Genomic DNA, 13,437 nt, shown 5'->3' with positions numbered 1-13,437 from the left:
TGGCCACGTGACCCGGAAGTGTCTGCGGACAGCGCTGGCTCCCGGCCTATAGAGTGAGATGAGCGCACAACCCTAGAGTCTGGCAAGACTGGCCCGTACGGGCAGGGGTACCTTTACCTTTACCTTTATACCACCTATAGCACAATCTTGAAGTCTACTGGTCAGAAGGAAATTCCATTGAGTTCAATAAGGCTATATGACTGTAGCCTTAGGTTGAATCTAAATTTTACTCAGAGTAGATCCACTGAAATTAATGGATCTAGTTCAGTCATATTTATTAATTTCAGCCAGTCTACTCTGGGTATAACTAACATTGGACTCAACTCTTAATGACTGTAACAAAAACCTATTCATACATTGCATCAAAGGCATGAGAGCAGATTGTTTATGTGAAGTATAATTACATGAAGAATCAATGTAGTGTAGTGGTTAGAGTGTTGGACAGAGACCTGGGAGACCAGGGTTCAAACCCTCCTTGGTCATGAAGCTCACTGGATGACCTTGGGCCAATCGCTGCCTCTCAGATCAACCTACCTCCCAGAGTTGTTGGGATTAAATGAGGAAGGAGAGAACCTTGAGCATTTTGGAGAAAAAGAGGGTATATACAAATGCAGTCAAGCAATAATAATAATAAGATTCCCATGCAGTTCAAACAACATGAACTATGCTTGCGCAAGTCTCCTCTTTTTCAGGCTGGTTGACATCAGCCTAAATGCTGGGAAACACAGGACTGTGGTTCTATGGGTTCCATCTATACCTTTCATGTGTCATTTGTATGGCCTAAACTCTACCAAGGGAGTCACAGCCAGGCCAAACGTTGTACCTTGAAAAAGACTAGGGCTACATTCCTGAAAAAAGGAAAGCACATATAATTCCTTTGACATGAATGAAACTTAAATATACTTTTAGTCCAGATGGGCTCATTTGAGTGCGCGTAGGTTTCAATCCTATTAGCACACCCACCTAGGGACCAGTGCTCAGAATGAACTAGTTCGGTTTAATGAAATTTACTTACTTATTTAAGATTTTTATATACTGCTTAATCATTAGCACTTCCATTAGCACATAATAACAAGCCACGCAGAAAATTTAGCAATGAAACAATAAAAAAAAATTAATTTGAAACAAAAAGCCTTCATAAGATGCTTGCTGGAGCAAGAAACTGCAGCAAAGATGGTTCTTGACGAATCTCTGTTGGGAGGAAATGCCACGTCCTTCGGTCCACCACACCGAATGCACTGGGTGATAGTTTCCAGAATTTGGGGATGAACTAAATGTGAATTAAGTTCATATTGAGATAGAAATTTAGATGATTTCTAGTTCATTTTCAGGTTCATTTTCTTACATATGTTATTTATTTAACTTGTTGAAAAAAAAATAAAGTTAAAAACTCACACTCCTCTCTCTCTCTCTCTCTCTCTCTCTCTCTCTCTCTCTCTCTCTGTGTGTGTGTGTGTGTGTGTGTGTGTGTGTATTTGTGGTTTTTCCTAGCAGCTTGTAACGTTCTGAATGGCAAACATTATTTGGTGAAAATCATTAGGTTGAACTTGAATGGAGCTGTGATCTGAACATGAACTGAACTAGTAGTTCATTTTGTAAAGGGGTGGAAATGAACTGGAATTATTTCCCTTTTGGACATGTTCAACTTGAACTAGTTTCTTTTTTAAAAAATGAACTTTCCAAGTTCTGCCTGGGACAACTTTTGAGTTGACTTGCATAGTAATTTGTGGATAGCTTGCTTCAGGTTGCACGCTGTGTAGGCATTTGTAGATCTAGATATTTCACATTTATATAAGTGCATATGGCAGATTGAATCCAAAATAGATGGCACACATATAGATTTTACGTGAGTGTCTTTGTATTTGCATTAACACATAATGGGGCAAGCAAAAACAGACAGTCACTTCCCTGTATGTGGTGGGGACAGAGATAATTAACAGAACTTAACATCCTTGGTCACCTCTTATGTTGTGTGTGTGTGTGTGTGTGTGTGTGCGCACACACACACACAGAGAGAGAGATTAATGTGAAAATGGGTCTGAAAAGCATTACCACTGTACACTTGGGAACATGACCCAGACTGGAAATTGACTAACTTGTCTGTCCCTACAACACATAGAGATACACTGCAGAATATTTGCTCAACGTCCTTTATGTAGGAATTTTGCTTTGCTCTCTCTGTATCCATACACTTGCTTTCCAAGGGTATGTTACATGTGTAATTTGTAGATGGTTTTCTTTTTTTGATGCTGGATAGCCCAGAAATGAGGGTGAAGTGTAAATACCCTGCTTGCTTCGTAATGCAGCAGGACTATCTGCATCGCAGGCCTCCTCTCGCTCTGCTAATGGGATTCAGCCATGATGAGGAGGGACCACCCTCTAATGGAGACAGGCAGTAGTTCGGCTCCAGCAAGTCATCATAGCATTGGCTTTCAACCGTGCCTTTGTAGCAAGATGCAACGAAGCAGAGACTCAAGTGGTGCCTTTGTAACGTAGCAAACTGCTGTCCAAAAACAGCTCCCTTTAGCCTCTATTTGCATTGGAGCAGATATATATATACACACACCTTCTGCGGAAGGAGATGAAATATTTCCGATTTAAATGGTGGGGACTCGTACGAATCGCCAAAGTAACAGAAATATTGCTGGTTGTAGTAATTCAGACCCATTTGCCTCAAAAGAGATTTCGTTGACGTGCCTTGCAAATGTAAAGAAATATGGTCTTTTTGCTTCAAGTCTTTATTTTTATGCAACATTTCATGAAGCTGCCATGTTTAATATCTGTAGCAAAAAAACTCTTGTTTTCTGCAGACGTTTGGGGTCAGAAAACTCTGTTTCTTCTGTTAGTAAAGAAGGATATTGCAGAATGACAGTGAACGAGAGATATACAAATGGCTGTTTGGGTTGGTTTTGAGATGCATATATAAATCCATCTGTTATCTAAGCCTCCAGTAGCCCCTCTAGCAGGCATTGAAACTTCACCTACAGAAGAATCTAAAGCTAGATGACCTTCTCAAGGGGTGGTGGTTGTGCAGGAAGCCAGCCCCACAAGAGATATGTAAGCTTTATTCCTTCATTGGTTTTAGCACTCAGGCTGTAATGCAAGCTTTTAAAAGGATACATAGATTCTTCAAATGCCAGGGTGTGTGACTCAAACCTCTGCACCTGCAAGACCTGCAGAGCTGCTAAAATGGGAATAATTTTCAGCACCAGATCAATAATGCCTAATTGTCCTCATTTGAATAGGCAATTATTCATATTCTACTTTTGCTAAAATTCATCTGATTAAAATCTGGCGATGCCTCTCTCTAGCTACAATGGGGTGTTGCTGTATTCTTTTTTCTTTCTTTTTTTTAAGAGACAACTTATTTCAATGGGGAGGTGCAAAGTAAATAAAGTGTTATTACAGGCATCACCTTACCTATTTTGTGACCTATTCCAGGGGTGGGGTATATTTACAAGTGAAACTGAGAGCTTTGATTCTAAGGTTTCTTGGGAAGTGAATATAGCATATCTCCAAGACAGATCAAAACCATTTAAGTGGTTCAATAAAGAGCTTTCTGCACACACTGATATCCCTATTCAAAATAAGATTCTGGGTTTCCTTACTGATAGAGAAAAGTTAGTCACTTAAAGAGATTTTGAGGTCAAGAATAATCAGCAGTATTCTTGGAGGCCTCTGTTACAAAATTTCGCAAACTTTGAAGATAGAAAGATAAACGTAAGCATGACAGGAGGGTGATTTTTTTTTAATGACCATGTCATATCAGGGCAGCTTTTCTATAGGCAGAATTGCTCCGCTATAACCCAATATTCTGTTGCATTTTGGGAAATTGTCTCAGTGTAATGGCTGCCAGCTAGGAGATGTGGGAGGTTAAAAAGCAAGCTTGTTTCTTGCCAATTTTCATGAAGGAGGCCAATGGAAAGTGGGTCCTTTGGCCTATTATGGTTGTAAGATGATTTTTTAAAATCATATCCAAAGATCTTCTGAAAGGTAGGGCATTCTGAATCCATAAAATAAATTTGGCAACTGAATGAAATTCTGACATCAGTCCTCTAAAAAATAAAGTAGATTCTCCTCATGTTTATTTATGTACGGATCAATCCAAGTACGTTGGTTGCCACACTGATTAAAGGAAGTATGTGTGCTGCTCCATTTTTTAACCTATCTTTTGTCATCTTTAGCATTTTCCTGCGCTCAAAATTATTTTAATGCGCGGTGCAACGTGCAAAGCCAATAAAATGGAACATTCACAAAACTCAGTGAGGAGATTAAAGCCCCTGATTGATTAACAATTTACATTTCTAAGGATGCTTTTATCTAGGATTCCAAAATTTTCACATGTTGGAGTTAGCGATGGCATCAAGATTCGATAAGATCTGATTCACAATGTGAATCTACCTAGCTTGCAGTATGCAAATATATTTCTTGGTGCGCCTGGAAATGGAATTCTGCTCTCAGTCTAAATTGAGAATACGGTGACTTTTCTTCTTCAGACTAGGTGCTCAGAAAGGCAGCTGCTTTGTTAGTGCGTGACTGGCAAATTTCATTACTGAAATTAACTTAGAGAAGTATTTATGAAGCACTTTGAGGATAAAGCCCTAGGCTCCACCCCCTACAAGAGAGAAGCAGTTCCTAAAAAGCCATCCTTTTCTGCACTTCATCTGCATTCTCTGGTCTCCCATCTGATGCATTTTGTGTGCCATTGGGCCAATGAGGTAGGTTGGGGTGCCCTTCATTCCTCAGGCCTAGAGGAGGGTGCCCTTGAGGCCCATAGCTCTGGCTTCATGTGCCCTGGGGCTGCAGGATCTGCAGGTTCTTGTCCGCCAGTCATGGATTCAGTACCCCCTCTCTGATCACCAGCCTCAGGCTGAGAGTCAGATATCCAGTCTGGTTCTTTGGCCAGTGACTTTGCATCCTCTGTCTCTGTGTCTTCATTGCCTCTGGCCTCTGGGACCATGAATACAGCTGACTTTCCCTGGGGCCGAGGAGCAAGGTCCTTCCATACTACTTTGCCGGTCCAACAATGCAGGGAGCACACCACAAAGTGAAGCCGAAGCACCTGAATCATTTACCCTTTAAGGGTCTGCAGTTGTCCTAAAAAGAGAACAGAGCATAGCAGAGGCAGGCTGGAATCAAGGAGGCTCAAAAGGTCTGAACTCACCTCCAGGCCTCGAGTGTACACATGCAAAAGTGGCGCATAGACTGATTCATCCATCTCTACCCAATAGGGTTGGACTGATGACTTCTCAGCTTGCATTCTTAGCCACTATGCTATGCTAGCTCCCTGCACGTTGAGAAAGTCAAAGGAGAAGAGAGCTACAGAGCATCCCCCAGGGCCCCAGGACAGGAAACTGCTGCACATAGTTGACAGGAGAGGAGAGTGCAGGGGAAGAAAGATGTGTGAGTGTCAGAAGGCTCCAATAATGCTGGGAAGATGGAGATCTATCAAAGATTCTGCTGCTGTTTTTCTGAAATGAGACCTCTCTCTTGAACCATGTGATTTACTAGTTTATATAATTTAATTAGCTCTGCCTTTGATGTACAAACCACAGATATGCTGCAGTTCCTCAAATAGCCTTTTTTCCAGGCTATAAAAGAAGCAGGTGCTGCGTTACTGGGCTTGAAATCACATCTGATGCTTAACTTATCAGCTGTACTGATTTTGTACATAGTTTCCATGTGTGTGTAAGTGTGTAAAATCTTAGGGAGCTTTATGTAGGGTGTTTACAGTGATTGGCCAAAACAGAGATGTCACTACCAAGCAACAAGGGAAGTTATTGGTTGTGAATGAACCTGGTGATTGTCTAAAATTATGGTATTACCCTGCATTCACTGGTCTACCTTCATAGTTCCCAACATTCACTAGATGTGTAGGATCTGTGATACTTGCTGACAGTTCCTGCATTTTGGACATGCATTAATTGTGGTGTGTGTGTGTGTAAAAATCAACATATAAATGAATATGTAGAATTTAGCAGATTAGCTATGCTTGAGCAGCAGATTCTGCTCTTAAACTGGCCAGTCTAACATTTGATTAGGGGTTAGCCTGATGCAAGGAAGGGCAGGGCTCTGTGGGCAAGAGGAAATTATGACCTCTTGCTCTGCAGTGGTGAGAAAAGAATTTAGTCTTCCATGTCACTGTTAAACCTCCAGGAGCCTTAAGCTCCTTTGTTACCTGGCTGCCTTTCTTGTAACAAGAGCTTGTAAATGACTGGTACACTGATTTCCTGAGAGAACACTTTGAGCGAAGGAGAAACTTAATAACTAATAGGTGCTAGTGAAATGCAGTAATGAAATTTAGCCATGTTTTGAAACAGGCATTTTAGCTTAACTAACATTTAAACTATCTATTGTTTGTTTGTTATTAAATTTATCTATCAGCCTTAAAACTACAACAGTCTCTGCTGCGTCTTGATTCTCAAAGGAGCACAGCGCCTGAACCTCACCCCACCCCAGAAATCTTGCTATCACTCAGAAGACAGTGGGGTGGATGACATCCAACTTTTGTAACAAAGCTAGGAGTGATGTGTCCCAAAAGGGATTGTTTTCGTCACAAGTCTTTTCAGAAACGTGGAGGTTCGGGGGTGCAGAAATGTCTGCTTGAGACAAACATTTTGAGTTCGACATCCTTTGAATGCTTTGACAAATACTGCGGAAACGTAAAAGAGACCCAATGATCTGCATTCTGGGATGGTGAGAACAAGCAGTCCATAGCAATTTGGATGCCGATGTTAACATTTAACCATGAAATTCTACATTCAGGTTCCCATAATTAAAATCGTGACATCAAAGTGTCAGAGTGGTAGAATGAATATAGACTATAGAATTTACTAAATTCTATTGGGACTCGACTGTCAAATAGCAGTTGGTAGGGCATGTCAGCAGTCGCAAGCCTAGCTTCCCAGCAAGCGTATCTCTGTCACTTACTGGGAGATGGAGGCAAAGGGGTGAGGTGGGCAGGCTGGCACTGTATGAGCACACTGGTGGAGCCAATCTGGTGCTCTTGGCAGTACCTCTTCCCTTCTCCCTTCACTAGTTGGGAAGCTAGCATTGTCACCCAGCAGGTGAGCTGTTTCTGCCCACATTTTGATATTTGACATGCTTACTGCTACAGATGATGGCATCAAATATTTGAGGAATAGTCCTCCAATATACCACTACCTAGTGAATGTCGTTTGGGTGATATGAACCATCAAATTTCACAGAGGAGAATTCTGAAGATAGTTTTAGAGCCAGTTCTTTCCAGGTGTTACCTGTTCCTTTCAGCAAATGCCCAAATCACATTTTCTCTTAACCTCTTCCCCTGTTTTTAATAAATGCAGTCAGATAGCTTCGTGTTACTTCCCTCTTAATGTTCTTTGTGGATTCCCACCCCACATTGCTCTCTATAAATTTATGCCACTAGTAAAAGAACTTTAAAATGAAGCTGGACTTGCAGGCGAATACATTTAGCTTGATATTAACATACACCTATCAGGCTGTCTTCTTTTCCTTTTGATCTCTTTTTATGACTAGCCGAACAGGAATGTACTTGAAGTCTTACTCCGGTTTAATGTGTTACTGTAATCAGAGCTACACTCTATCATTATTTGAAAGTTTTCGGCGAACTAAGAGCTCTTTCAAGTCCTGATTTATGTTTAATAACATCCCTATCATGAAAATCGTCAAAACTTTATTATTTGTGTGCACTTTAAATCATGTTTATTAATTATGCCTGCTGATGGAACGCAGCATTCAAGACCTCTCCCTCATCTCCCTGTCCTCTCATCTCATCCTCTTCAGTGTTTTACAGCTTGTAATTCCCTAGCCTGCTTTAAACCAAGGTAGAAATGCACATGGAACGTCGTCGATCTCGATATCTGAATGCAGAATATGTGAAGATGCAGCTTAGCAAAACAAAGTGATTTGTTTGGTTGCTTGAGATCTGACACTTGGTTAAACGTGCCTAATTTGTGTTGATTGGGTTGTAGCCAATGCTCAAATTATAGGGAGTCAGAAGAGGACCAGTCCATTAACTTCTGTGGCAGCCCCTTAGCTACTGTTTTTAAAATGCTCTGGCAAGCATGAATTGGCTACAACTAGATGGAATCAAGGATGGAACTTTGGATTTTGTCTCCTTTACCTCCATAAATTGGCCACTGAATGTGGCCACTAAATTTTACCCCATACATATGGAAAGGAAAAAGTTGTTTCTGGCATGTTTACTCCTTTGCTACATATGTTACATGCATTTGCATGCCTTAATTACAATTAGGACAGGTATTGTATATTTGGTACTGTGGCATTCGTACAGAGCTCCTGGTTGTTTCACAGACTATTGACCTGTACACCACTGCTTTATTCTTCCGCTGCCACCAACCAGGTTTCTTCTGGTGAAATACTGAGTCTCAGACAGGCTGTAAAGTCAACAACGAATATTAAAGTTTATTGAAGAACAAACAAGTTTTAAATATGTTCAGAACGGTTTCTCAAATGTGCGCCCTTAACTAGGTGTGGCACTATCTCACACTGTCACAGCCTTCTTTCTCAGTTATACCCCTGTCTCTCACTCTAACTGTCACAACCACTATGTTCGACTTTTACTGCCTCTGTCTGACCCTCACTCCTCTATCTCTCCCTGATAAACCCCTGGGCCGAGCCTCAAAACAAGGTAGGCTCCGCCTCTGAGCTTTCTCATTGGTCAATCTACATTAACCATTTCCACCCCCCATGTACAAACTTAATCACAAGGAATGGGCAGGGAATATGGACATTCATCATCATCCTCATCATCATCATCATCATCATCATCATTTATTATTTATACCCCGCCCATCCAGCTGGGTTTCCTTAGCCACTCTGGGCAACTCCCAACAGATTAAAAACAGAACAAAACATAAAACATTAAAAGCTTCCTTAAACAGGGCTGCCTTCAGATGTCTTCTAAAAGTCAGATATTTGTTTATTTCCTTGACATCTGATGGGAGGGTGTTCCACAGGGTGGGCGCCACCACCGATTAGGCCCTCAGGCGTAGGGAGCCTGTGACCCTCCAGATGTTTCTAAACTACAACTTCCATCCATCTCAGCCACCATGGCCAGTGGCAAAGGATGATGGGATTTGTAATTCAACAAAATCTGGACATCCAAATATTCCCCATGCCTCTTCTAAATGGATCACTCAGTTTCTAGTACTTCCCTCCAGTAATTTCTCCAAAATTGAAAAAAGCATGACCATTAGCCCCAGAAGAACATCCCATGGCGAAACTAAGGCTGTGTACATGCCATACATTTAAAGCACCCCTGCAAAGAATCTTGGGAACTCTAGTTAACTGTCCAGATATCTAAAATTCCCAGCACCCTTAACAAACTACAGTTCCCAGAATTTTTTGAGATGTTTGCTTTAAGTGCATAGGGTTCCGAAGTATATCATAGCTGTTACACATTCTATGTAGCACTGCAGAACTTGCTCTCACCTGCCATAACCTACCTGACTTCCAAGCTCATCAGTGCATCAATGCATATATTGTGTACTTACTGTAGGTGTTGTCCATTCAGCTATTGGACTGTCCTCAACTGGCTTTGTTTCAGACATGAAACCACAGAAGGTATCTTTAAACCATTGTGAAGTTTCATTTTAGACCTTTGCTGGATGAATGTGGGTATCAGTGCCTCTTTTTTTGGTAAATAACAAATGAGGTGCCAGTACTCATATTTTGATAAAAGTGCTATGGGCGCCAGCACAAAATGGCTGCCCTGGGCAGCAAAAAGAAAACAAAACACCAAGGCATCTGTACTTGGGTACTAGTGAGTACTGCCATGAAAAATATCCTAGTAAAAGGCTGACTGAGCCCAGGTTTTACTCCAAAGACTCTTTATGGCTTTCCAAGGTCATCCTATGAATATATATTTGCTATGCACTTTTCAATCTAACATTTGCAGGGATGTTCTCACATAGGAACCTAGTCTGATGGTGGATCCTGATCACTGGATGCTCTCTCATTCCGCCTCTACCAATTATAGTGCGGCTGGTGGCTTCCACTAATTTCCCCCCACATTGTGTCCAGGAAGTTGTTCCAGGAGTTCACTATACAGTGGTACCTCAGGTTACAGACGCTTCAGGTTACGGACTCCGCTAACCCAGAAATAGTACCTCGGTTTAAGAACTTTGCTTCAGGATAAGAACAGAAATCGTGCGGCAGCCGTGGGAGGCCCCATTAGCTAAAGTGGTACCTCAGGTTAAGAACAGTTTCAGGTTAAGAATGGAGCTCCAGAACAAATTAAGTTCTTAACCTGAGGTACCACTGTATAGAAATAGCTCCTTGAGTATGATAAGCTGACACTTAAACTCTCTCCTGTCCTCAGAATTCTGCATGAGGAACTTAAGGGAGAATTTTCAAATGTCAAAATGTGTATTTGCATTGGATACATTGATTTAAATTGAGAAATGATAAAATCAAAATACATCCTGTCAGGTTTCATCTAGAAATGTAACTACTATGAGATGGATATGGTATATAGATAAAAGTAGTTTCAAAATGACAACCCAATTCAAAGTAATTTTATGGAACATAACTGTCAGTAAAAAAAAAAAAGTTGAATGATTTAAAATCTTGATTTTCAATTGCATAAAAAACCCTCCTCATATATGGGAGGACATGATCTTGTAAAACAAGCCAGTAATAATCACTATTTACTCTCTTCAAAATAAATATCTCAGACCTAGTACTTGTGTGCTGCTATTATTCTCTCTATGAAATAAGGGAAATAATATTTTATCTCCTCTTGATAGCCCTGCTCTGTATTTATAGTGGATTATAAACAGACAAGACAAATATCCTCTGTTATGAATGTTTCAAATATCACTTGTTGAGCTGACTGCAAAATAACACTCTGTTTCTGGAAAGGATTCAGATACCCTATAAAAGCAGGCATAGGCAAACTTGGCCCTCCAACTACAACTCCCATCACCTCTAGCTAACAGGGCCAGTGGCCAGGAATGATGGGAATTGTAGTCTCAAAACATCTGGAGGGCCGAGTTTGCCTATGCCTGCTATAAAGTATAGAAACATTGAAGAAGAAGAATTAATTCTGCATCCAACAACTGAGAGTTTGCAAACTTCTCTTGGCTGGCTGTCTGGGTTTGATAAGGATCAGAAGCCTATGAAAGAACACAGGAGTTTCTAATTTTTCTGGGGATTCTATGAAAGTATATTAACTAGGGGTGAAGGGAGTGAAGGGGGGAATGGTATTCATTTAATCTTCCCCAAGGGGCGAACCCTACTATGAACTGCCACCTCTAGCAGCAGAGATGTGTGTGCCACGTAGAGATGGGCAAAATGTCAATTTCACTTCTCTTTGTTTCTCATTTTCCCCTTATTTTAAGTTCAATTTCCCACATCAGTTTGCTTTAAAAAATAAATAAATTGCATGAAAATTATTCAGCACATTTCTCATAATACAGTGGTACCTCGGGTTAAGTACTTAATTCGTTCCTGAGGTCCGTTCTTAACCTGAAACTGTTCTTAACCTGAAGCACCACTTTAGCTAATGGGGCCTCCTGCTGCTGCCATGCCACTGGAGCACGATTTCTCTTTCTCATCCTGAAGCAAAGTTCTTAAGCCAAGGTACTTTTTCTGGGTTAGTGGAGTCTCTAACCTGAAGCGTATGTAACCTGAGGTACCACTGTACACATACTTTGGCATTCAATTTCCCCTAAAGTGCATATATTTGTTTGATATTTTCCCTAATATATGCATTTCTGTGCACACTTTGCCCTAACATATGTATTTTTATACATGTAACTTTGCTGGGAAAGGGCATTGCAACATTCAGAGAAGCGCAAAGTTCAAAGGGGAGCCGTATTTCAGTTTGTGAATTAAATAAATTCACCTTTAAACATTAATAGAACTTCTCCCCCATCTCTTGTTCCTCCGAGCCTGCTATGCTATGCTAGCCTGCTGCCTTCAGGTGCAGGGAAGGAAGCTGTCTTGTTGCCAGTGTTGAAATAAGATCAAGTTCCCAGGCTACATTCCCACCATGACGCCACTTTAAACCAAAATGGGTTCCGCAGAGAATTCTGGGAAGCTGCAGAGTGCTGAGGGTTGTTAGGGGTTCCCTATTTCCCACACAGACCTACATTTCCCAGAGTTCCTTGGGAAAGGGGATTAATTATTCAACCACTTTTGCCTCAAGAAGTTCAAGACATCGTACATTCAATCTTCACAACAACCACCCTGTGAGGGAGGTTAAGTTGATAGTGATTAGGTCCAAGGTTAGGGACCCAGGGACCCTCATGCTGGAGTGAGGCATTTGTGCTTGGATCTCCCCAGTCCTGATCGGACACATTTATGGAAGACAATACTCTGGCTCTTCCCAAAAGCAAGGGTTTTTTTTTAAAAAAAAATAACAATGTTTGCTTTCAAACATGGTTGGACACAAGCACTTGGAGTTTGAACAAGGAGCATTTTGACAAAATAAAGAAATGAAATAAACAACATCTACAATTACTATTTACAAGGATCAATTGCTATTTAAAATACAGTAAATTGCAGTTTGAGGATAGCTGTGCAAATATCATGCAACACAATTTGTGATTAGTCTGAGCAAACATTCTGTCCTTCCCACATCTGGAAAAAATATATACCAGTATTTATAAAGGGAAGAGGAAGGAGTCAAAGTTGCATTTAAAGAGGTTAAAAAACAAAGAGATCATTTGCTATAGTACTAGTCGGGCAGGAGAGGCTTATGAATGGCCCAGATTGGGAACTATCAAGCTGAACCTGTAGCTTGACAGATGTCCATTGTCTGATGGCACTTTAGTCGTCACATTATTTTCAGATTATGCACCACATCTCCTGTAATAAAGCCGAATAGTGATTGGAGCGATGTTATTTATTCATTTTACACTGAGTCCGAAAGCCATAAAACATTGCTCTGATGGATGTAAATAGTCTCAGGCAATTAGCTGTGACTGTATGGTAGCAAATGCCAAGTCTCTGCAGTTTAATAATCAAGATGCCTTGAGTTTCCTACCAGCATTTTAAAACAAACACACATGACAAAAGGAATGGCTTGTGCCGGGCAGGCAGATGCATAATGTCCAGGGTGTGACTGGAAAACATTGTTAGGTTCATAAATCTATGGCTTAGGACATTTTGCCCCGCACAAACACTACTAATCAATGGAACAAATGCACATCTGTTGTGGTTTATTGGCTGCTAACCTGCTTTTAAATAAGCAAAGGACGGTGTTGCCTTGTCCCTTATATCGTTTCCTGTCATTATTGCCGCATCTGCATTCCCTATAGTACATGGAGTGGACAGAATAATGGGATTTGGACTGGATGCATTCAAACTCTTGGCCAGCTTCAATAGACCAACCCAGTTTACTCCTCTGAAATTAGTCGGCTATGTTAGCTCACTTTCCATTTCTTCTACCTTACCACAATTGGTGGG

Source organism: Podarcis muralis, chromosome 3 (assembly GCF_964188315.1).
Source record: "Podarcis muralis chromosome 3, rPodMur119.hap1.1, whole genome shotgun sequence".
NCBI lineage: Eukaryota > Metazoa > Chordata > Lepidosauria > Squamata > Lacertidae > Podarcis > Podarcis muralis.
Note: the sequence above shows the minus strand (reverse complement) of the source record.